The sequence below is a fragment of the Chlamydotis macqueenii genome, chromosome 1 (assembly GCF_036417535.1).
Source record: "Chlamydotis macqueenii isolate bChlMac1 chromosome 1, bChlMac1.mat, whole genome shotgun sequence".
Lineage (NCBI taxonomy): Eukaryota > Metazoa > Chordata > Aves > Otidiformes > Otididae > Chlamydotis > Chlamydotis macqueenii.
The window spans coordinates 73,229,400-73,252,093 of record NC_141556.1 but is presented as its reverse complement, the minus strand read 5'-3'; the positions used below and the strand labels follow the sequence as shown (position 1 = coordinate 73,252,093).

The 22,694-nt window shown below is 44.2% G+C and overlaps 1 protein-coding gene across 4 annotated transcripts in view; it reads right to left on the bottom strand.

The window, feature by feature from the left end:
* Positions 1-12,747, bottom strand: part of SOX5 (SRY-box transcription factor 5) — a 649,375-nt gene extending 636,628 nt beyond the window's left edge. Inside the window, exons 1-3 of one of the 4 annotated variants that reach the window (XM_086756506.1) lie at positions 12,172-12,242; positions 11,650-11,770; positions 11,389-11,536 (exon numbers count right to left, since the gene is read on the bottom strand). The gene's annotated coding sequence lies outside the window, so the exon portion shown is untranslated. Of the gene's footprint in view, positions 1-11,388; positions 11,537-11,649; positions 11,771-12,171; positions 12,255-12,533 lie in introns of those variants that run through there. The other 3 variants (XM_086756516.1, XM_086756522.1, XM_086756526.1) reach the window with 3 other exon arrangements.
* Between the last annotated feature and the right edge of the window lie 9,947 nt (positions 12,748-22,694).

The following is a 22,694-nucleotide window of genomic DNA, read 5'->3' as shown; positions in this document are numbered from 1 at the left end:
TCGCCGTACCCTTGCCAGATGCTGGCATGCTTGGTAATAAGTAGGGCTGTAACCAAGCTAGTTATTATTTTTTTTAAATCTGTGAAGAGTTTTGCTTGCAATACATATGTTACACCGAAAGAATTTTCCTTCCAAATTCAGCAATCGAGAAATGTTTATATGGCTCTGATAAACATTTCGTGATAAGCCGGATTCTTTCGGGGGGGAGCGGGAAGATGTGTACTTTGGTCTTAACAGTGCAGCAAATAATTCTCAAATAGGGTCTGGTTGAGTGTATCTGTCTCACTGGGAGTAACTGATTTGATTTTTTTTAATCTGTCACAGGCATTACGAACACTAAATGAGTCACCATAGACTCCTGTGCTGCAAAAAATAGCATCACAACGCTTCATTTGCTCTCCAACAGGACTTCAAGTGCAGTGTCTGGTATCAAAAAGCCTTGTCAGTTAACAAATAAAAAAAATCCCAGGAAATGAAACCCCAACAGTCTCGGACTAAATGACTTCCTGCAGAAGGTTCACACTGCCCAGAAAAGCAAAGCTTATCTAGGAGCAATAATTTTCATCAATCTCAACAGAATTATTCTATTTAGTCTTATCATTAATGCTCTTGCAGATATTTTCCCTATCTTTCATCAAAAGATCTCGAATGATTTAAGAAACAACCTCAGAAATCTCCTCCAAAGTGAGGCAGTACTATGATCTCCATTTACAGGTAGTGAAGAACTAAAGCAAAAAAGATGCTAAGAAACTTCGGCCATGAGGCGATAAAGAGCCAGACCCAGAAACAGAACCTAGGTGCTGGTCCGTACTAAATGGCATCTGTTACATTTCCATTCCTGTTTCACAGCGATTATGGAAAGAAAAGCCTTGCCAACGTCTATAATCACTTATTTGACAGCTGCTAACCCAATGAACACAAAGGCAATTTATACACAGTGCCCTAATCTTTCCGAATTATGATGTATGAATACAGCACCAGTACTTGTTCCAATATAATTCTGAGTTTTTCTTAGAAAGAATGTAGGTTTCTTCCTTTTTCGGAAAGAAAACGAGCCACTAAAAGACAGAGTTTTAACACGCAGTCATCAATATGCTGTTCTTACAAATACAAAAAATGTAAAACAGTAATAACACAAACAATGAGCCACACTGCTCTGTGTCAACAAAACGACTCGTTCTTCTGCCCAGAAATCCCTCCTTCAACCTGTACAAGAAACCTCCCAAGACAGACAGGCCTGGCTTTACACCCTAGGAGACACTGGTCAGGACAACCAAAGGGGAAGGAAATCCTGTGACAAAAGGAAATGGCACCACATATTTAATTTCAAGATCTGCATGCCTCTGGTGATCACAGTTGCCACACGACCTTGAAAATATCCAGCTAGGTTAAAAGCTGTGAGCCTGCTTCACTAGAAGCCAACCTGCAGAACCACATTAAGCAGTGGTGCCTAACGTAAAGAAGTACCGAGTGCATGGCGGGCCGTGGTAGATGGCTGGCAGCGTGATTTCTCCAGTGGAGAAAACCTACCAAAGAACCAGCAGAGCATCTCCACCACCGAGCCTGAACATGAGTATGCTATTATGAATTACTGCCATGCCTTCTCAGAGGAGAACTGTCACTGGATTGAAACAATGTGAGCTAACTAGGTTATTCATCACCTGTAAAGAAACATGCTGCTCAGAGCTTTTTGGATACAATGGTGAAGGTGAAGAAGGCTTTCTTCACCACCTACGCAACCTGGGCTCAACTCTGCAAAACAAATCTGAGCCGCAGTCAGACTCGATGTCAGACTTTTGCCAGCTGAGCTCCCTCTCACTTCCTCAGTTTCAGGTCATCTGAATACCTTGACAACCTGTGAGGATAAATCAAGCACAGAAGGTGCTTAGGAACTAAACATACACGTCAGGTGTTTCTGTAAAACCTACACGAAGTTATATCAAAGTATCCCAAATTCCAAATCCTTAACAAATGTATCACACATTTCAAAAATGGTGGGCAGTGACTCAAAATACAGCAGCACTGGTTATAAAAAATAAAAGGAGATGGAGTAAATCTAGGAGGAAAGCAGGGGAGAACGCGCAGGCTGACATTTTTTCTTGTGAAGGAGAGATCAGTTGCACGAGGCTTCCACCCACCGGGGCTCCCCTGAATGGGGTCCACTCTTTGAGTAGCTCTGATGTTAAAACACCACGTAGCAACACATTAACACCAGCAATCACTGATCTCTTAATCCCCAGGCCAGAAAGGACCATTAAGACCCGCCAGTCAGGCCTCCTGCCCCACACAAGAACCTCTCCCAGCAATTCCCACAAAGTCCCTCTAATTTCTGGTACAGCACAAATCGATGGCCAGAGCCTACACAAAGCCCCTGCTGGAATAAAGGCCCTGATCCTCCTCTTGCATTGACAGCATTTAGAACTGAATACATTTTTGCTGTCCTCTCCCAGACACACCAGCACCGATGTGCCAGCAGCCCCGTGAATAGACTCGTGGCCATAAACCATTTCCACAGATGATACCTAGTTCCATCGCCAGATACATCACACAGTATGTTACATGAGAACTGTTCATGTTACTTATTATTTTTTAAGAAACTATTTACACTGGCTCTTTGATCTTTCGCAGCACTAGCAAAAATAAAGGTCCAATTTGGCAAGGGGCTTAAAACGTGTGCCAAATTTTAAGCACTGAAGGAGGCTCGCGGGCTACAGTGGGACTAAAGCGCTTAAAATCAGGCACATTTGTAACCACTCCAGGGCCAAAATCGCTGCACAGCCATTGAAAATGCATCCAAGGCTTGCGCTTTGCTTCTGGAAACTTTATTCTCACTTTACATATAGTCAAAACCTGACAAGAGCTCACTGTCGGATTATGCAGGAAATCTGCAAGTTTCACCAAGGTGTGATCTTATGCTTTTTCACACATTATTGTATCATGCCGCGCCAGAACACTAACGTATGCACAGTTCTAAAATAGCTTGCATTATTACAGCCCAGCACGGAGAACAGCACTGAAAAGCCAACACGCAGACCTCCAGAGATTTGCTCCTCAGTCACTTGCAAACCGATAAGGGGTCACAACTGCCTTCTCACCAAGGGGGAAAAAAAAATTAAAAAAAAAAAGAAAAAAAACAAAACAAAACAAACTTGGCATTCAAAAAACCTTTTTCCCCATTTCTCTCTCTTTTAAATGAAACTGTCAATTGTCAGATTTGTCTTTGGTCATGTCAGGATGGGAGAATGGGATTTAATAACATTTAACTGACTTGCTATCAAGAAGAAAACATATTTTTCTTCTATCAAATTTGAAACCGACACTTTCTTTTTTTTTTTTTTCTGCTGGCCTACTTTCTTTTAAGTTGCTTTTCAATTATTTATGAAAATGCAATAATGCATTACTTTGCTGTGCAAATGTTTAGAAGGAGGAGACAGTGTCTTTCAAGTGAAAAAAAACCATAGATGGTTATATAGGGGTTTATCTAAAAGCGCTTTGCAGGTGATACTTTATAAAAAACAATATACTTTCATTTGCCCCCCCCATCCCTGTTTTCTTTAAACACCCCACTCGTTGCTCTCAAAAGCTGGAGCTGTAACAAACAAACAAAAGCTCTACATGCGAAACTGTACAAGGGGCTGAACCAAAACCTATTAAGACACTGAAAAAACTCCACACTTTCTGAACAGCAAAAAGAGGGCAAAATCTTGTCCCACTAAATAAAGCAAGTTAATAGCAAAACTCTTAATATTTCACTCATTTTTTGAAAGGTTGTTTTGGTTTTTTTTTTAAAACAGCTGGATTTGGAAACAGCTGTGTTCCCAAGTCCATTAAACACCAGTGAACACAGACTGATTAATTTCTTTCTGCAATTTTGGAAATTCCATGTGGGTGTATGCTCAAGCGGCTATAGGTTCCAAAGACTCACCACCTCAGGGCTTTAGCATCAACAGACCAAACCAAATAGCAAAGTCTGCCCTGACGGTAGCGGGTACAAAACCAGGCCCATAATGCTTACCTCCCACGTCTCAAGACCCACTCTCACATGGGCAACTTTTGTCTAGTGAGACGAGTCGTCCCTATTACAGTCAATGGTGATATGGAAGTTCTTGCTCTACAGTACTTTCTACAGAAGTCTCTATTTCTGTATTGACAGAGGGAGCCAAGAAGGATCAGCTTCACTAAGTAAAAGCTAGCCTTTGGATGTAAACTATAAACAAAGATCCTGTATGTGTTCACGTTACTGATCTAGTATATCAGAAAAGAAAAAAAAAAAAAGACCGTAAAGTATCATAAAACAAACACAGATGTACTTAACAGCAAGGTAACATAAACTGAAACATAATCAGAGAAAGACAACACATCAAAACAAACCAAAAGCTGCCTGGAGAGGCTGTGGCACCTCCATCCATGAAGGTTTTCAAGCCTCAAACAGACAAACCCATGGCTGACCTGATCTGCTGCTGGCATTGGTTCTGCTCCATGCAGGTGGCCTCACCAGACGACCACCTGAGGTCCAACCTGACCAACATCCCTAGTACTACAAAAGAAAACAAAACTGTACAAGGACTTAGAGAAGCTAATCTCTGCCACTATTAACCATTTAAAATGCCCCTCAATGTCGTTCCCTAAAATGAATCCATGTAAATCCTGCAGTCTCTGGAGCTCCTGGAAGACACCTTGCACTCATTTGTCACAGGCTCAGCAGGCTTTCAGAATAGACAAGTGATGTTTAACAATGCAGGTAACTTAGGAAACCAACTTCTTTTTTCTTTTTTTTCCCTTCATTAGAGTGACTTAGGCACCTAAATCACCCTGAAGGTCAACAGGGCACTGTCTATGCTATGGGACTTTGGCCGCATTGAAATCTCACTTCTCTAACTCAACACTGCACTTATGCAAACATTCATGTTTGCTGAATTTGGATAAATTAAGCCACAATCCTAAAGTTAAGCCTATACTCAAATACTGCTCTTAATCAGAGCCATGAACCACACACCTCTACAACTCACATGCCATATTCTGAGCTAATTACAAATGGACAGTGAAAACACAGCACTTTAAACTTAGAATGAGCAAAATCGTGGAGATAAAAATAATTACATAAAACTGTACAGTTATACAAGTAAATATTTTCCTTTTTCTCATATGTAAAACCACAGAATTTAAACCTAAGCAAAGCAAGAAGAAAAATCTTGCATTCTTAAAACTTTACACTATTGTGCAACAGCATTGTTCTTCCATGTAGCCTCTTACTGCTACCTCTTCATGCTGTATTTGTGTGCACTGCAGAGGTGCTTGGGTACAGAACCGCTGCTGCTATTCACGCCACTGTACCCACACCTTTACCTCCAATATACCTTTAAGGATTAGAATCTCTTGGTTTCTCCATTTTCTACCCCATTTCAGCTTGTTACCTCTCACTAGGAGCCACTTTCTGTATGAACACAATGCATTAGTTATTAAAAGAACAGCAGGACATGCAGTAGAAGGTGCAAGACTCTGCCTTACCTACCCCCCGCCCCCATTACTCCTCATAAAAACACAAATATTGCCATCACTCAAAGACAACACCTCATATAAGGCAAGATATTGGTCTAATGGTGTTCTGTGACTGGGGGAGGAGGTAAACATCCACGCAAAGTTCCCAAGCACACATTTTAAATGTGTCAGTAAACTGCTACACGCGTGCTTACAGAATCACATTCGCAAGTGTTTTACCGAGTGGGCCCTGAATGCGGGCAGACCTGACTCCCCTCTGCACCCCGGGAGGGGCTCCCCGCAGAACACAGCCCAGGCCACACCGGGGACGCACCCCACACGTTTACGGTTCTGCTTTCCTCTACGGCGCTTTCCTGGCAGAGAGAGGTCTTCAGTTTCCAGAACTGTCAATTGCCTTTCAGAAGCACTAAATTCACACATACGTATTTGTACATATTCATCAGCATTTACTCATTTGTAATCTCTCATGAGAATTAATATTATTCCTCTACAGTCGCAAAACTTCCATCATCCCATGCAAACTGCTACTTACCTAAGGCAACCCGGTTTATAGGAATGCCTCATTATATATAATTTCGGGTTTCAAACGGAAACTGTTTTACAGAAGTGACAAGTACCTCAGTATTTCTGCTCCAGCTCTGTCTTTTTTGACTGTCGGCAGGAGGCACGAAACCGATCTCAGCAACAAGTTTCAGCGAGAACTAAAAATCTCACCCCTACGTCTGTGCATACCAGCCGAGTAATCTATGCGTGACTTGCAAACCTGAACTAATTAATTGTCCTACAATTGTTAATCTCAATCACAACGCACTTGATGTACCGTGGTGCTGCTAAACAAACTCACATTCCCAGGAATCGGAACAAATCATTTAGATTTCTCAGAATCGGACTGTCCTGCCTCTGGCAGCCACCTGCATACAATTACAAATATAAAATCAATCTGAAGGACAGCAAAGAGGACAATATCTCCTACTAAACACATTCTTCCGCCAGATTTGAATTCGTAAAGGAGAATATTGCATTAGCACATTCGTTTTTCTGTGCTTCTTATATATTTTGCATACCCTTCGTAGCAGATGCGTTCAATTTTTTATTAAACGGAAGGGCAATTGACACGTATATTGCATTTCTTGTTATTATTTATGCATTTGCCTATATTCTGGCAGGAGAAGCATGATCTTTAATACCCTGGCATAAGGAGAAATCTCATTTCAGTGAGAATACAGTTGTATGTCACCATGCATAAGGACAGCACACGAAGAGCCACCGTGGCTCCTTTTGCCTGGGACCCTCAATGTCCCCAGACTCCTTCTAGAGTCAGCGGAGAAGGAGAGACACCACTGGGGTGTGATTCAGTGGATGAATCGCTGTTACAGAATATGTATTTTCTCTGTGTTTGTAAAGAATTCTTCAATGCAGAAGTCAGTATCTGCCTTTAATTCAGCCTGCTCTGAAATCACTTGAAAATCATTCATTTTTAAATTTTCTTCTCTTCTCTAATGGTTTCTGAATTTTCCTCAGTATAAACCTTGTCCATTAGGACTGATCTCCTGCTAGAAGGTCAGCTGTGACATTAAAATGGCATTCCTTGCTAAGAAAAGCAACTCTTCCATTCAGTGACCAAAGGCACTGACTTAAGTATTTGCCTTCTTTTTCTAAAATGCACTGTAAAATTTAGTTTTAGATCTTTATTAAGTAAATACTTAATTGGTACAACTGTGTCCCTCAGCCCTTTTCATTACACTGAAAGTCTACCCATAGAAACAAGGATTTTATAGCAGTGTAAAAGGTAGACTCCATCATCCTCGTTTAGAAATTGAAGCTGTTTAATTAAACGTGTCTTTGGACTGACTGCCACAAAACACAGGATGGCACTCAGTCGAATTTAAACCCGTTGTATTCACATATCCTCTATAGAAACTGAAGATACTGCCAAGCATAGTTGCATCTGCTTCAGAGCCAGCTCAACGTTTCTGAGCAGAGCAAGCTTAACTGAATTTTGTCCCCTCTCCTCAAAACTGTGGGAAAAAAAAACTTCTTAGAGTAGAAGCCCTTATTGCCCAGCTATGAGTGGGCAACTTCACTCTGTCCCACCAGTTCTTTGCTGTCCTAGCCAACCTTCTACGCTGCCTAAGCCAAAAGCCAGTGCTAAAAATCTGGTTTTAAATTAAATTAAATACATTAAAATCAGTGCCACTAAAAGCAAGACCTTAAAGACAATTTTACTAATACTCCAGTATACCTTTAGCAACTCCCTAGGCTTTGATTAGCAAAGGCAAGTACCCTATGTAGCAAATCAAAGCCTACTGAACAAGACATCAGCTTTCCCAAGACTCTTTAGACTCATATCAAGCAAAACCCGGACCACCCTGCCAGGGACCAGGAGACTACAATGGAAATCACTCCTCTACGGGATGTGGTTTTATTTGGATTGTGTTCTGTAAACCCTGTGCTCCCTGCAGCAGCTACAAAATGTCATCAAATCACACCGGCCAGTTGAGCCTGCTCAGTTTCTCTCAGGACATGCTCACAAAAAAACCAGACGGGTTTAAATGTTCAGCGTCCTTTATCAGACTAGTACAGTATTAATACAGTACAGACTTTCCCATGTATTTTAACTACAACCATTGAAAGGATCAAGTACTCATACATAGATATATAATCTAAATAGTGTGAGTTTTTTTCTTGAGGAGATTTTGCAGTAGTGAAGAATATTATCCTTATAAAATAACTTTGACCTGCAATTTTCAGGCAATTCATTTCCTTGAAATATAGGTAAATACTCTTTCTTTAAACAATAATCACAGAATACACTTTAGCTTTGTCACCAGGATTTCTTTTTATTTAAAAGAACAACAGGAAATGGGGGTGGGGGGGTGGGAGGGGAGACTTCTGTTAAAGGACAACTCACTGAAGGGTCTTTTAGCTGGCAATTGTCAGCACTGCTCAGGGCCAATGGATCAAATTTAACTCTAAAAAGTGCTGATGGTTGTATGAGTCATCACAGTAGGAGCTGGAGCTCTGGGCCACTCAAGTTCAATTTTTTGGTGTTACCACAGGGTTTAGGAACTGGGATCTTGGTGAGCAAAGATTTGCTCCGTATTTGATGCCCTGGGTAAAGTGGCATTCTTAAAATCACCAGCCTCCCACGCAGCTAGTAAGCCAGCAGGAGGTTAGTAGGAAGAGAAAGTAATTGTCCTTTGTGCCTCTGAAAATAGCCAACATTAAAGGATTCTCTTATGTACTACCTGAGTTTCAGTCTACGCTTGCAGCTCAAAGGAAAAGAGAGAGGCTGGAGAAGACAGAAAATAAAGCTGTCAGAAATATTAGAGGAGACCCTCCTCAAGCTGTCATGAAGCATACAGTCTTCTTACCTAGCAATGTGTGTAACTAGAAAGTATGTGTGCTCTGTAAGACACAAAACTTCAGATAATGCACTTTACATATACAGAAGGTACCGTGTATGTGTCCCAACTTGTGTGTGTTCACCACGTTGTTGAAGAACCCTGAGACACAGGGCAAGGTACTCCAAGAGTAACCATCTTACACTTTTCTAGGATGATCATCAGTGGAGCAAGCAGCATGGGGACTCAAGCTGCTTTCACAGACTGTACACAAGTCATCAGAAGTTCACTTTACCTGTAGGCTCCCCTCCACACAATGCCCAGTGAAGGCACAACTGTAGTGTTACTATCAGTAGGACATGAATCTAATGTTTTGGTCTTGGCCTGAATGTTCTTATCTGTTACTACATTCCACAAAGGGAAACTGATCTGGCTTCAAATTCCCCTAGTTCTACAGTTTGGTCACAAATCTGAATGGAAATTCTCCTAATTGGGTCTGAGCATACCACAAAAAAAAAAGGAAGAAAACTCCCCAAAGCCCCCAGCACTTCAGTGCCACCAAAGAGGAGCTCATTCTTGTTTCAGGCTTCAATTTGTATGCTGTCTAAACCAAAGCTGGATCTGAACTCCACTACATAACAATGTATCACAAGTGATGAACTGGACCATCTCTCATAGAGAATATAAGTAAAACAGATTATAAAATAACGAGTTTACAGTACAGGAGACTTCAAGGCTTTACAAGGGCCACTCACAGGGTGTACGGCTTAGTTGCCCACTTTCTCACCAGCAACACTCCCACTGCGTTCAGTTGGAGCCCAGCTCTGCCCGTTCAGGGGATGTGCAAGGATCCTTATGCAGAAAACAGGAAAAAAAACTTCTTTGCTAACAGGAAAAAAATCCTTACAATAATACTAATCTATTTATAATGGTCAAAAAATATGACAGCTTACAACAGCGTCACAGCAGTGCTTTGGCAATATTTTAGCATACTGTTGTATTTTTAGAAGGACTGTTCATTTACTTTCCCCTAAATTCTTATTTTTCAACAAACGCTCTATTTTTTGGTGTGTCCATATGCCAACATCACAGTGTTTTATATCAGGGTAAGTACAACCTGTGCACAGAAACAAAGCTCCTATACGCACGTTGCATTACAGCAGCACCGTCAGAGATGCCAAGTCTCCATCTCCTCCTATGCTTTATGCAGCGACAGTTAGCTACGCCACTTACAAACCTTCTTGGAACGCAGCAGTACATTTTTACGATGAGTAACACAAAACTGCTGTTTCTCCATCATGATCACCGAGGAAGTATCCCATTGTAAACAATACATCTGACAGTTTAATGATATTGCTCAACCTAACTGGTTTTGGCAAGCAGCACGTAAGATAAAGGTGCAGCAAGATGCAAGTTTAAGCACTTTACATCTTCCCAGCACAGAGACCTCAGAACAGTACGTTACCATTTCAAAACTCATGCAAGCTACCTTGCATACTTAGGCAAAAAAATGGTAAGGTCTCTGTTAAGTCTCACCTGGTACTATGAGATCACGACAACAGGATGATTGCAGTCCCTAAGAACCTCTACAGCTGGAGCGCCAACATGTACAGACAAAATTGACATGCTTTCATTTTCTTTCTAAAAAAACCATGTATTAGCTTCCATCGCTTACAAAAACTTAAAACTAGGCTAAATTAAATACACGTGCACCCACATGCTAACTGAACTAACTCGAAACAGTCAATACATCTCAACTGTCCATCTGTTTACATAAGGCACTTGCAGCTTTCAAGCCTTGTACTCCTTACAACCTAACTCTCAACCAAAACAGTTTAAGTTCAACCAGAAAGCTCTGCTGTGAGATTTCCATGCATAATGGCCGCATGTTCATTGGATCCTCGTGTTCTAATCATGTCAGAATAGACATGCTATCCATTCGCAAAGTGCAATGCACCACTGCCAGTCTCTCCCCCTTCAGCTGGAGAAACCTCATAAAACAAAGCTGGCTATAACCTGTCCAGATATTACAGCTAAATTAAAAGGAAAAATAAATCTCCCCTTGCAATCCCAGCTTAATAGTTGCAAATTGTGCATTTTACAGGATGAAGAATTCATTTCTGAGGCAGTAATGTACTTTCCAGCACTGAGAAGGATTAGGAGGATATAAAAAGAGCAGCAGTTACAAGTAGCTGTTCTCAGGTAAGTTTCAGGTGATAAAATATTCTGATGAAGAACTTTGTACTAGCTCCTTATGTACAAAAAGCTGCTTTTTTAATCTGAGTGGCTCACTTCAGCAAGGCTGCAGGCAGCTAGCTGTATTTAAATTGGGAGGAGGAAAGCCAGGACATGTTATCTTACAGTTCTACAGCTGGAATCAAACTTCCTTTTTTAATTTGAACTAAAGTTAATATTCCATTCTTTGACAGAGATGGAGCGAAAGGCGGCCCTATTAAAAACAAAACCAGAAACATTTCCTCTCTAATTTTAGGATATGGCTTTCCCTTTACAAGAGTTAAGCGGTAGCAATGATACCAAAAGCTACCTGTACCAGCGTGCGATCCTAGCCTCTCAAAGAAAACAGTTCTCATCCGACACCATTCTCCTGGCCGCCCCTACTGTATTGTTGTTGTCGTTGACGATCGCGATGTCGAACGCCTACAAATCTCCCACGTGCCTATTTCGTTGGCCTGCTGGTTTGAAAAAAAAAAAAAAAAAAAAAAAAGCTAGAGGCCATTATTCATGAGCAGTAAGAAAACAAATCACTCTTAGACCTACTCCTCTTGCAGATTCCCACACTTCTTACCCAAAATCCCACAGCCTGCTATTGGTTCCACCCTTGACCAAGGCAGCGTGCCATCCCCAGGGAAACGCCGATCACGTTCCTCCCGGCGAGCAGCTCCGGTTATTCGAGGACCGCAGTCGGGCTGGAATAAAGTCTCTGAACTTTTCCGAGAAGGCAGAGCTCGCTCCCACCACCCGTGCCCGGGCCAGCCCGACCCCCGGGGAGGGGTGTAGGGGGGCGGCGGGAGATCACCCTGAGCGGGAGAGCATTTCCCCCGCGCTTTTGGAGGGGAAAAGCAGCCGAAATGAGTGAACCGAGAGCCTCCAGCCCTTTCCACCCTCCTGCTCCGGCAGAAGCGAGGAACGTGCCTGGCACAAATACGTGAACGGCTTCGTCCTGCTGTCGCTATCCCGTCCCGCCCCCCACCCTGGTGCCGTTGCCTCCCGGTGCCCCCCGCAGCGCGCAGCGTCCCAGCTCGGCCCCGGCAGCGGTGGCGGCGGCCGCTTTGCACTCACGCACACGCACGCACGGAGAGGCAATTACAATAATTTAAAGCTTCCCGTCCGCCGGGATCCCGAAGGCTGAGCCATGCCCGGGGCAGGGCGCGGAGCGGCAGCTCCCTGGCCTCGTACACACACACACACACACGGGCACGGCGGTCGGCCCGCCCCCAGCCCCAGCGGCAGGAGGAGGAGGAGGAGGAAGAAGAAGAAGGGAGGGGGGGGGCGTGACAAGTTGTGCCAAACTTCGGGAGGTGTGCGAGCGCCCGCGAGGGGCTGACAGCCGGCCCCACCGCCCCCCCACCCCCACGCTGCACCCCCAGCCGCCCGCCCGGGCCCCCGCCGCCCGAGGAGCCCCGCGCAGCGAGGAAGAAAAGTTAAACCGGCGGCGGGGCGCGCACCTACCCGCTGTCTGCAATGTCTCCTCCGGGCGCGGGGTGCTAAGTGAGACACTGGCGGGGTGGGGAGAGGCAGAGGTGCGGGGAGGGACCGGGAGATGGGTGTTTGGTGAGCTCTTCCTTTCTCTCTCCCTCCCCCCCTCCCCCTTTCCCCCTTCTCTCTGGCTCTCAAGGACGAGGTGAAATCCCTTTGCTGGTCATGAGGCGGCTTCAGAGACAAACAACACAATGCGAGTGCAAATAACAAAAGGGAAAGGAAAAAAAAAAAAAAAACACCACCACCAAACCAGGAGAGGGAGACTGGGAACAATGGGGGAGGAGAGGCTCGCCGCGCCTGGCCGCCGCCGGCACCCCAGCAGGCAGGAGGAGGAGGAGGAAGGCGAGGTGGCGGCAGTGGGGAAGGGGCTGCGCGGGGACTCCCCCTCCGGCCTCAGACCGGCCCCGACCTCCTCCCCGCCGGCTGCCGCCGCCCGCCCCGGGGCGGCCCTGCCGGGCGGCCAACGGTAAGTGACGGACATCGCCGCCACCATCATCATCACCATCATCATCGACCCCCCGGGGGCGTGGGGGCGGCTGAACGAGCGGTTCGAAGCGGCAGGGGGCACCCAGCTCTTCCCGCCTTTCGCCTCCCCCCCCTCCGGGAACTTCTTCACCGAGCGGGGCTGTCGCGGGTGCCGGGGACGATGCTAGCGGGTCCCTTCCCGGGGAGGAGTCCCCCGTCTCCCCCCTCCTCCCGCGCTTTGCTAAGAGTAAACACCCGTGAGTTGCGTGTCCGTGGGCGTGTGCGTGTCCGCTGGCACCTCCTTGCAGTGGCAGCCCCTGTCACAGCGGTGCGACCGCACTCACACGCGCGGCCGTCCGTGGGGACGCCCGCCGCAGCCCCTCTACTCAGCTCCCTCTCCGAATTCCCCAGCCCCCCCCCGCCGACGACGTGCGCAGAAACCCGGGTGACAGAGGGGGGGAGAAGCAGAAGTTTGGGGTCCCCCCCGCGGCCTTCCTCGACGAGCCGCGGCGGGTTCGCCGATCCCCGGCTGCGGGAGTGGGGTCCCGGGAGTGGGGCGGAGCGGTGGGGTTACCTCAGGGGCGGGCGCGCTCCGTGGGCTCCCCACCCGGCGCGGGGCCGGGAGGGCTGCGGCTCTCCTCCTCCGCTCTCCGCCCGGCGGCCCCAAACCGGTCCCCGGGGCGGCGGGGCCGCCCCCACCGCACCCCCAGGCAGGCGGGGAGCCGGCGTTGCGCCTGGCTCCGCAGCCCGCGCCTCTGCCCCGGACACCCCCCTTACCTCCTCCTCCTCCTCCTCTCCGCCGGCACCCCGCTCCGCTCCTGGGGTGAGCGCAGCCCTGCCCCGGGCTCGCCCCGCGGGGAACCCGCACCCACCCTGCGGGGACCCGGACGGCCGGCCGCTCCCGGGGCTTCGCGCGTGGGTGAGGGATATGCGTGAGGGTATGCGTGTTTTCCTCTCGGCAGCCGTTTGTTCCGCTTGTACTTAATAACAGCTCTTTGGGAGCAAGTCGGGGGGGGGGGTGCTGGCGGGGTACGGGGGAAAGGAGCGGCGCGACCGGTGGCCAGGGCCCGTGGAGGTGGGAGGGGGACACACACACGCCGCCCGCCCCCGCTGCTAATAAAGCCACGCTCTGCAAGTAAGAGGTGTCGTCTCTTCCTCTCTCCTTCTCCCTCTCTTGTTTACTGACGGGGTCTTTTTTATTTTTTGACGGAGCGGTTTGTACACGTGCTCGCAGGAAGCGGGGAAGCCGGCGAGGCGGGGTTTGAGCCCGAGAGTGGGAAAAAGCAGAGCGGGGCACCCTCAGCCAAATTGTTCGGAGAAGAGCAAGTTCAGTTATTATTCATCTCCACGAGGGAAGTCTTATCTTCTACAAATATTTGATACTGGGACAAGTCCAATAATTAACAAGAACAATCAAACAATTTCACTGCTGCCTCAGGAATTTAAAAAGTCATCATCTGGAATTCATGAGCATTACAACCCCCCCCCCCCCGCTTGGATGCGTTATTGTATATGATCTTTTCAGTGTGTGTTTGTCCCTAAGTGATTTTACCCTTTGATGCAAAAAGATGCAAACCATTAACAGCACAGATAATATTCACAACTGCTGATTCAGTGAGAGGTCCAAAGGACCTCTCCGTGGGAGTGGGGAGAGAGGGTGGTAACCCTGACGGGAAAAGGGAAAAAAAAAAAAAAAAAGAAAGAGGAATGTTTCTTTCTTGGCTTCCTCCGTACCTCTGTGGCAGAAACTCCCACGGGAGTTCTGTGGGTGGGATGGGAGCAGCACAGATCTAACGCGCCATTGCCTCCATGAGGTGGGTGGGCGCTGCATGGGTGCAAGCATCTGCTCTCCCAGCCAGCCCCATAACTCCTCTGGCTGGAGAAAAAGCCAGACCGGGAGAGGAATGGGACTCCTGAGCTCTGCAGCAGCATTTCTGACCTGACACAGGCCTGAGGTGCCAGCGAGGCAGCATGGCTTTCAGGACCTGCGGTGAGCCAAGCAGGCCAAACAGGTAGTGGCCCATGGCCCAGATGTATCAAAAAAAAAAAAAAACCCCGAAAAACAACAAACCAAACCAAAACACCCAAACTTGCTTCATCTGGATCAAATTCAGACGTTTGAGAAAGGTACCCACATGCTGAATGGCAAAGTTTCACCCTACGCTGCCCCAGTCACCAAATTCTGCACAAGTTCTCACACTGGTCCTCAGAGTCACAAATCCTCCGTCCCCACTCGCTCATGCAAACCCCACTGCTGATGGCATGGACAATGAAATACGTTGGGCCTGTAGCTCCGCTCTGTCTCGGGTAATCTCAAGCGTAGGGGCCCACAGCCAGACTTCTTAGGGTCAGGCTGGCAGGGGTATGTGTGTCCTCCCCACATCTTTCAAAGCTCTTTTCTTTTGACAAAAATCCCACCCTTTTTTTTTTTTTTCTCCATAAGCACTGGCCCTGCCCTTCACTTCTTGCTTTATGCCAGCTCCTCCTTACAATCATGATGAAAGTTCCTTGCAGTTCAGCACAAGAAAGGAATTAGGGTGGCTGGGTCCTAAACTAATCTGGAGCAAAGAGAAAAAGCCAAATGCGAGTGCATTTTATTTAAGATCAAAAGCACAATGGTGTGAGATTGTATTATGCTCTCCACAGGAGCTGTATTTTTCTACTTCTACAATAGGATTAAGGTGTTCAGTGGAAAAGAGAATTAAAAAAAAAAAGCCCCATTGGTCTGGTACTAGCTGCATTTGAGTTTTTCTTAAATAATGAGGACATTTCATCCCTCAAGGACTCTATCATCCTATTTCCAAGCACTTTTTAAAATGATAATTTTGAATGCCAATAATATTTCAATTTTTACTATGTATTGCTGAGGATTGATTCTGCCTTTTTTTTTTTTAATTTAAAGCAAGGATGTTACCATTTCTGCATTGACTCATTTCTAAATTTTCAGTCAACCGGGGGCTTTTTAGTGGAACCTAAAGATATCTCCTTATTTAGCTCTGCATATTTGAGAGCACAGGCTGTTGAATGTTAGTACACACGGCTGGACACAGCTGGGAGCACAGCTTCAAGCCACTTTTCCACCCTGAATAACTAAAGAAAGCATAGAAGAAAATTTTTGGCACAACTTAACCAAAGAAAGGTAGGCTACTGTGCAAAGATGTTACCTATTTTAAATTTGAAATTGGCAAAACTCTGGCTGACTTTCAGTTTCCCGATACCAGGAAAGCATGGCTTGAGTCTGGTTCTGTCCTAGGCAACTTCATGGAACGTGACTGTATTTAAGTGAAAGGTATCATTCACCTTTACAGTGAGTGGCATGCACCTAGAAATCAGTTTGTGCATACTTAGTGAAGGTGGTTTATGCACAGGTCCACTTTCACTAAATTGCCCACATGCCTGTACCTGCAAGATCAACAATTACATTTTCAGGCCTGACTCTGTAAGGGAGAAACATACAGGTAGATCTAGAGTTGATCTGTCTTCAGTTCTCCCTGGCTTCGTCCCTTCGCTACTACTCTCCACGAGCTACTGCGTGCGCCTTCTTGCCTCATCCTCCTAGAAAATTCAGAGCTCTAGTTTTCTAGTACATTGAGTCTGGGCATATTCATTTTGACAAGAGCAGGTGTAAAATGCTACCTTTCTCATATGGAAATAGTTTATTACTACCTTTCAGAGGTATAAATGACAGCATTGAAGAACAAAGCCCGAGTCCTTTAAAACAACATTATCTTTGTGCTAAAGTAATCCAATTATTGAGGTACTGTGATAACCTTAAAGCCATATCAAAATAAAGAAACCACTTAGGGACTTAGAAACATCTGTTTTCATATCAGAGTGCATCAGCACAAGAACACCCTTATGTGGTCCTAATCAGTCAAAGTATCGCTCTCGTCTTTTACATTCAGCATGGCTTATCAGCTTCTCCATAATAAAATCAGGGTGATACTTGCACTGATTTGTGTTAGCAGGAAAAGCCTCTGTTACTTAAATTGAAGCAATCTACTTCTATGCAGGTCCTGTCTCCTTTCCCCTAGAGGCATTAGAGAATCCCAGCTATGATATTTCAAAAAGACATCCAAATAACTTCCTAGGGAACATAAAACATGCTGCTGTTGTGTCCCTGAATAGGGCTCTCTGTCCAGTTTCTTCTTAGCAGGTTCCTCGAACTAAACGATAGAGTCGTGTTTCAGCAGAGTAACTGATGGTCTTAAAGGCAGTTTGGATCCCACATTTAGGTTCTATTAACTAAATAAGGAATATATTTATTTTAGTAGAAGGTGGGTACAAAATCTGAAAGAAACAGGAAATGTTGATTAAATTAAATGTTGATTAGGTGTTCTGTAATTTAAACTGTTGCAGGCACATGGAACGATAAAAAGAACAGGAAACCAGCTGGAAAAGTTAAAATACTTGCTTTCAGTTGTCCATGCTGAGCAAAAATGAAATATTACAAGCATCTGTAAACAGCTTTCAGTTTCAATAGCAGATTAAAGGCCCAAGCAACACTCATCTATCATGCTACCATTAGTAACTCCCAGATTTCAATGAGATTACTCACATATATAAAAATAAGCATAATCTATCAGGACACACAGATGTATAAAGACAGTCACAAGGATGGATTTAAGAAGCAGGCTGAAACTTCATTAACACAATATTTTCACATGCCAAGCAGTTAAGTGGGCCCAGTGCAGGGATTACAAAACTACAATTCAGGGCAGATCCTCCCTAATCTCTCTCTCACAACGAGCTCCCATCTGAAGCCCACCCCTCAACATTTCCCCAAGAAAAGGAAGCAGGACCTAAACTTCAAAACAGTTCCTTTAGGTTTGCTTCTTTCCTAGGCACAAATCCAATTGCAAAGTTCCAGGTGTTTTTTTCACATTTCAGCCGTAGCCCACACTGGTCAATATCTCAGAATTTCCGTACATTCCAAGAGATTAATAAATACATATATTGTCATATATTCCATTTCCAAATCAAAATTTTCAGCCTGTCTGTGACCCCCTTTGATGCTGCAAAGGCCGTGAAAACATTTTATGCCTCCCTTAACTATACCCTAACAGAAGAACATACCTTTCTTGATGCCAGAATACCTGAGCAAGTGATAGCATCCCAAGACCACAGTTTCTATCCCATGACATAGAGGGGGAAGAAATATGGTAGCCTGAGGCAGAGAGACCCCCAAACCCTAGCTTCATTTATGTGCCTACCGAAAGCCAAAGAACCAGTCAAGGATTGCAGCTGGCGGTCTCATGCACGTGTGCTGGCTGTCCCCTTTCTTTCTTGGCTGTTTACCCCACCATCAGGTTAATTAATAGTGTTTTCTATGGAGCCCCCACTGGAGGTGGAGGAAGCACTTGCAGGATGAGAAACCATGTGGTGATGCTTACTTACGTACGGAGACCACTAGGAATGTGTGTTACATGGCTCAGTGGGGGTCGCTTAGGACTAATTAGCCAGGGCAGACCATTAGGACAGCGCAAGTGTGGTACTTCCAGACGCCCAAGTAATTCAGGTATGTCAGCGTGGTGCGGCATTGTGCACAGCGCGCACCTTAGGTTCAAGCAAGGACTGCAACATAGTTTTCAAAGCGATCAGGCATTTTGGGTGCTGTATGAGTTGAAGAAATTGTGGTGCCTCAGGTGACACGGAGTTTTCCAAGAGCAGGTGTCTTTCATTTTTTTTTAAATCTAGCCCCATTTTCAAAAACCGGTGATTGACTGAAAAAGGGAGGTAATCAAAATCATCTGTGACTTCTGAAAATAGAGGCCAGTTCCTGTGAGTAAGTTTTAGCAGGACTGGGCACTTAGTGTCTTATCAGTAGCACAGGAACAGAGATTTGTATATACTGTTTTATTAAGATTAGTATCTCTACAGTGCTCCTTAGATGAAAACAAAAGAAAAAAATGCTGTAAAAGGACAGAAAAAATGACTCAATTTCCCGTCATTGCCAAAAGCCTCTAATTTTGAATACAATCAACCTTTGTGCCACAAGAGAGTATTTTTTTATATCTTTAGATGCAGTAATTAATAGTAAAATAAATCTGAAAAAAATGGTGTGACCCTCTTTAAAATTTAGCACAGTTGCTGGAGGTTTATCATCCAGCATGTATGCAGCAAATAGTACCCTTAAGAAAAGCAAACAAACATAACAAAATAAACAAAAATTAAGTAAATAAGTGGCCAAATCCCCAGCCAAAGATACTGTTCCTTACCGGAAAGCTTGTTCTGTTAATTTGTGATTTTTGTTTGAAAAATCAGAGAGCATATACAATTTTTGCTACCGCATTTTTTAATGTAAAGCTGTTTTCTTTCACTACCGTCTTTCATGGAGTAGCACAGCTCCTAATATCCCTAAATTACTATCATAAAAACAAAAAGGAGAGGAGGTTGCAATACAATGAGATATCATTTGTATTTGTAACAGGGCAATCGCTGATTTCAAATTGGCATTGGAGCTCCTTTTCTGAAATGATTGCTAGGTTAGGAAAACAACACTTTAAACTAGCAACACCTGAATTTTTGAAGAAAGGCTCAGGTTTAGCACTTGTCCTACTCTGTGTTTGACTATCAGACCTGCACATTTTTCAACGTGTGCAGGTTCTGTTGCTCTGGAAGTATCCTATAGTAATTCTTATAAGATCACTGCCTAAAAGGCTTTATATTTTACCTTAAAAAAAATGAAAGTCTTACCATGCCATACAAATAAAATTCTCTTAGGAACTTAAAGCCTGTTTCACCTCAAACACCTGCTTGCATGGTTACAGGTATGCTGTGAAGGAGAAGCAGTGCAAAATATTTTATATTCTGCTTTTACAGTGTGTAGGCATCCAGGCTGTTCACTACAAATGACTGCACAAGGTGAGAGGCACTGGAGAATCAGGCCCCAAAGATTTTCTATACTGGATCAGATCACTGGTGCATTAAGTGTGTCACCTCACAGCTGGATGCTCCAAAATGAACCTAGCTATCTGTGTAGTACTGTGGGAACTACTCTGGCAGTCAGGTTGCATCCAGGAGAGGAGACTGGGTTTTGTCTTATTTTCTTAGTGTATCTAATCTGAACTGTCCTCGTTTGTGGTCAAATTGTGCAGACTTCCTTAATGGTTAAACAAGAGTGTCTTGACTGTTGTTGTGAAACGGGATGTAAGACATGGCATTAGAAATTACAAATAATAGCATGCGGGGAAAAAAAAGCCCCAACAAACCCAAGTGCGTTACTTTCTCACTATTTTCATATGCTCCTGTGGTATAAGAAAATAGTCCACAATATAAGAAACATATAATAAGTATGCCATAATTTACATCAGGGTATTTTACACTGCAGAGCTATTTTGTGGAACTTTACGGCTTTATATAATGATCCATTTAAGTCAGAAATGTGACTTAATGTTACATAAACAATAATTATATACAATATGCAAATATCTTCTAGCAATAGGAAGTGCCAGATATTGGCAAAATGAAGTAGCAGAAATATATAAACACACAAAGCTGTCTGAATCTTTCAGAGGTTTCATATGCTGAACCTCTGATCACAGCTGATCCACTCAAAGGCACAGATACTCCTAAAACATTTCAACATGCTGATTTCAGCATCCAAAAAATCCAAAGCCCTCTCTCTGCAGACGAGCAAAAATTTTAGTGCACATGTTAAATACATCGATCCTAATTGTCATGTAAACTGATGCAACTATTCAAAAGCAATTTCATACCTGCTATCTGACTGAAAGTCAATGGCGCTTATATGAGTCCCTAAATAGCTTCTTGGGAGCTCAGTTGCAGACACGAGAAAAAAAAAACACAAAGAAAATGTATGTGCACACAGTCACAAAAAAAAACCTCTCGTGCCACTGGTTTGTATACTATTTTTTAAAAGAGTTTAACTTCAGTAATATTTTTAAACATATGCCATATGACTGGTGATCTGGCTTCCCCAGTTCACATTGCAGCACATAAAAGCTTTCAAGAAGAACCTGTGTCCCACCATCCATTCAGTCTTAGACTTGATTGCAAATCTTTTGCCAAAAAATGAAGGTTATACAGGAATTTTTTTTTTTATCCTTCTCTTTAAAAAAAAAAAAAATGACAGAACTACTTGTCTCCAGACAAAATGAAGTAAAGAGAGGAGGAAACCAAAGATCTATTTCTGAAAATACTTATGTGAAGAATTGTTACTGATCAACTTGAAATTGCACTAGTAAAAAACCATAGCTTTTGTTTTGGATTGATTTAAATGGGCTTACTTTCTCTTCTGACCATGTAATTGAAACATCTGATTGTGTGTGATGATCTGCTGTAGGTGAAGAGCCCAGGGCCTGCAGTATGGCTGAGATGGCTGAGCACAGGTCTGTCCCATAATTTCCTGGAATACAGGGGCGAGGCCCTGGGCAGTGCTCCGGGGCAGGGAAACCTCAGGTTTAGCCACCAGCTGGCACCAGTTTCAGGGCGCTGTGCAGAAGAGTCAAAGCAGGAAAGACAGACAGAAGGGCAGAAGGCAGGCCATAAGGATGAAATCAGGACAGACACAAAAAGTCAAGCGGCTCTCTAGAAACTACAGAAATGGATATATTAGGCACATTAAAAAAACTCATACAGAATTCTTGTCAGACCAATTAAGGGATTCTGAATTACTTGGGATTTTTTTTTTTTTCAAAATCTTTTAACTGACTTCAAAACAAACTGAAAAGTCTGTAAAAACCAGAAGGCCTCTAGTGTGGACTTTTGTTCAGGGAAAAAAAAACAAAACTACAATAAAACTGTATTGTATTCATCCTCCAAGCCAGAAGCAGGGCTGGTATTTGTAAACCCAGAGCAGGGATTAGAAGCCAGGCTTGCAGACAAAGAGCAAATCCAAGGGTTCACAGCAAGGACTCTCCAACCATAATATTCCTGAAGTCCTTCCCACCCAGACACCAGCTGTTTATATGTAGAATATTTTTTTCTCTTTCTTAGATTCATACTGATACTTTAATAATAAAGGCCTTCATTAATTACATTTCCTTTTTAGGTAAGGAGGTTTTCAAAGACAAAAGTGACTGTGAGATAACTAGTAGCCATAAGGAAGCAGAGACTGAATTTTAGTGGACGAAAAAAGGGTCAAAAAGAGGCCTGGGACAAGAGGAAGAGGCAGCAAAGGAAGATTCACCAGAGCCCTGAACAGGATTAGTCATGAAGCAGCAAGCTTTCACACTGGTTACTGTAGTTAGGCTACTCCCTGCCTTTTGGGGCTTTGAAAGGCTCACCATTTTCAGGATAATTAAATTATTAGTATTTAGTTTATAGCAGATAACGATGTTTTACTCAGGGATGGTTAGCATCTCTTGAAGCACTCAGGAGCTGGAAAAGCTACCTTTTCCCATTTCAGCTTCCTTTGTTCAGAGGTACAATCTATTTAGTTACCAAATAGTTGGAATGACATTGAAATCTAATCACCATCCTACTCTCCTGTTACCTTTCTCTTCAACCTATTTACCCTCCTCGCCCGCTGTTTTCCTGAAAAGCAACTTACTGATAAGTGGCAGGATTACCATTTCTGTGGTGACACAGATCATCAGAGAAGAATGCACATAGATGAACATTATTTTTGTAGCAAGAGGAACAACTTTTTTTTTGGGACAGATTTATTCCACAGAGGTGGTAGGCACAATCCTGCTTGTTACT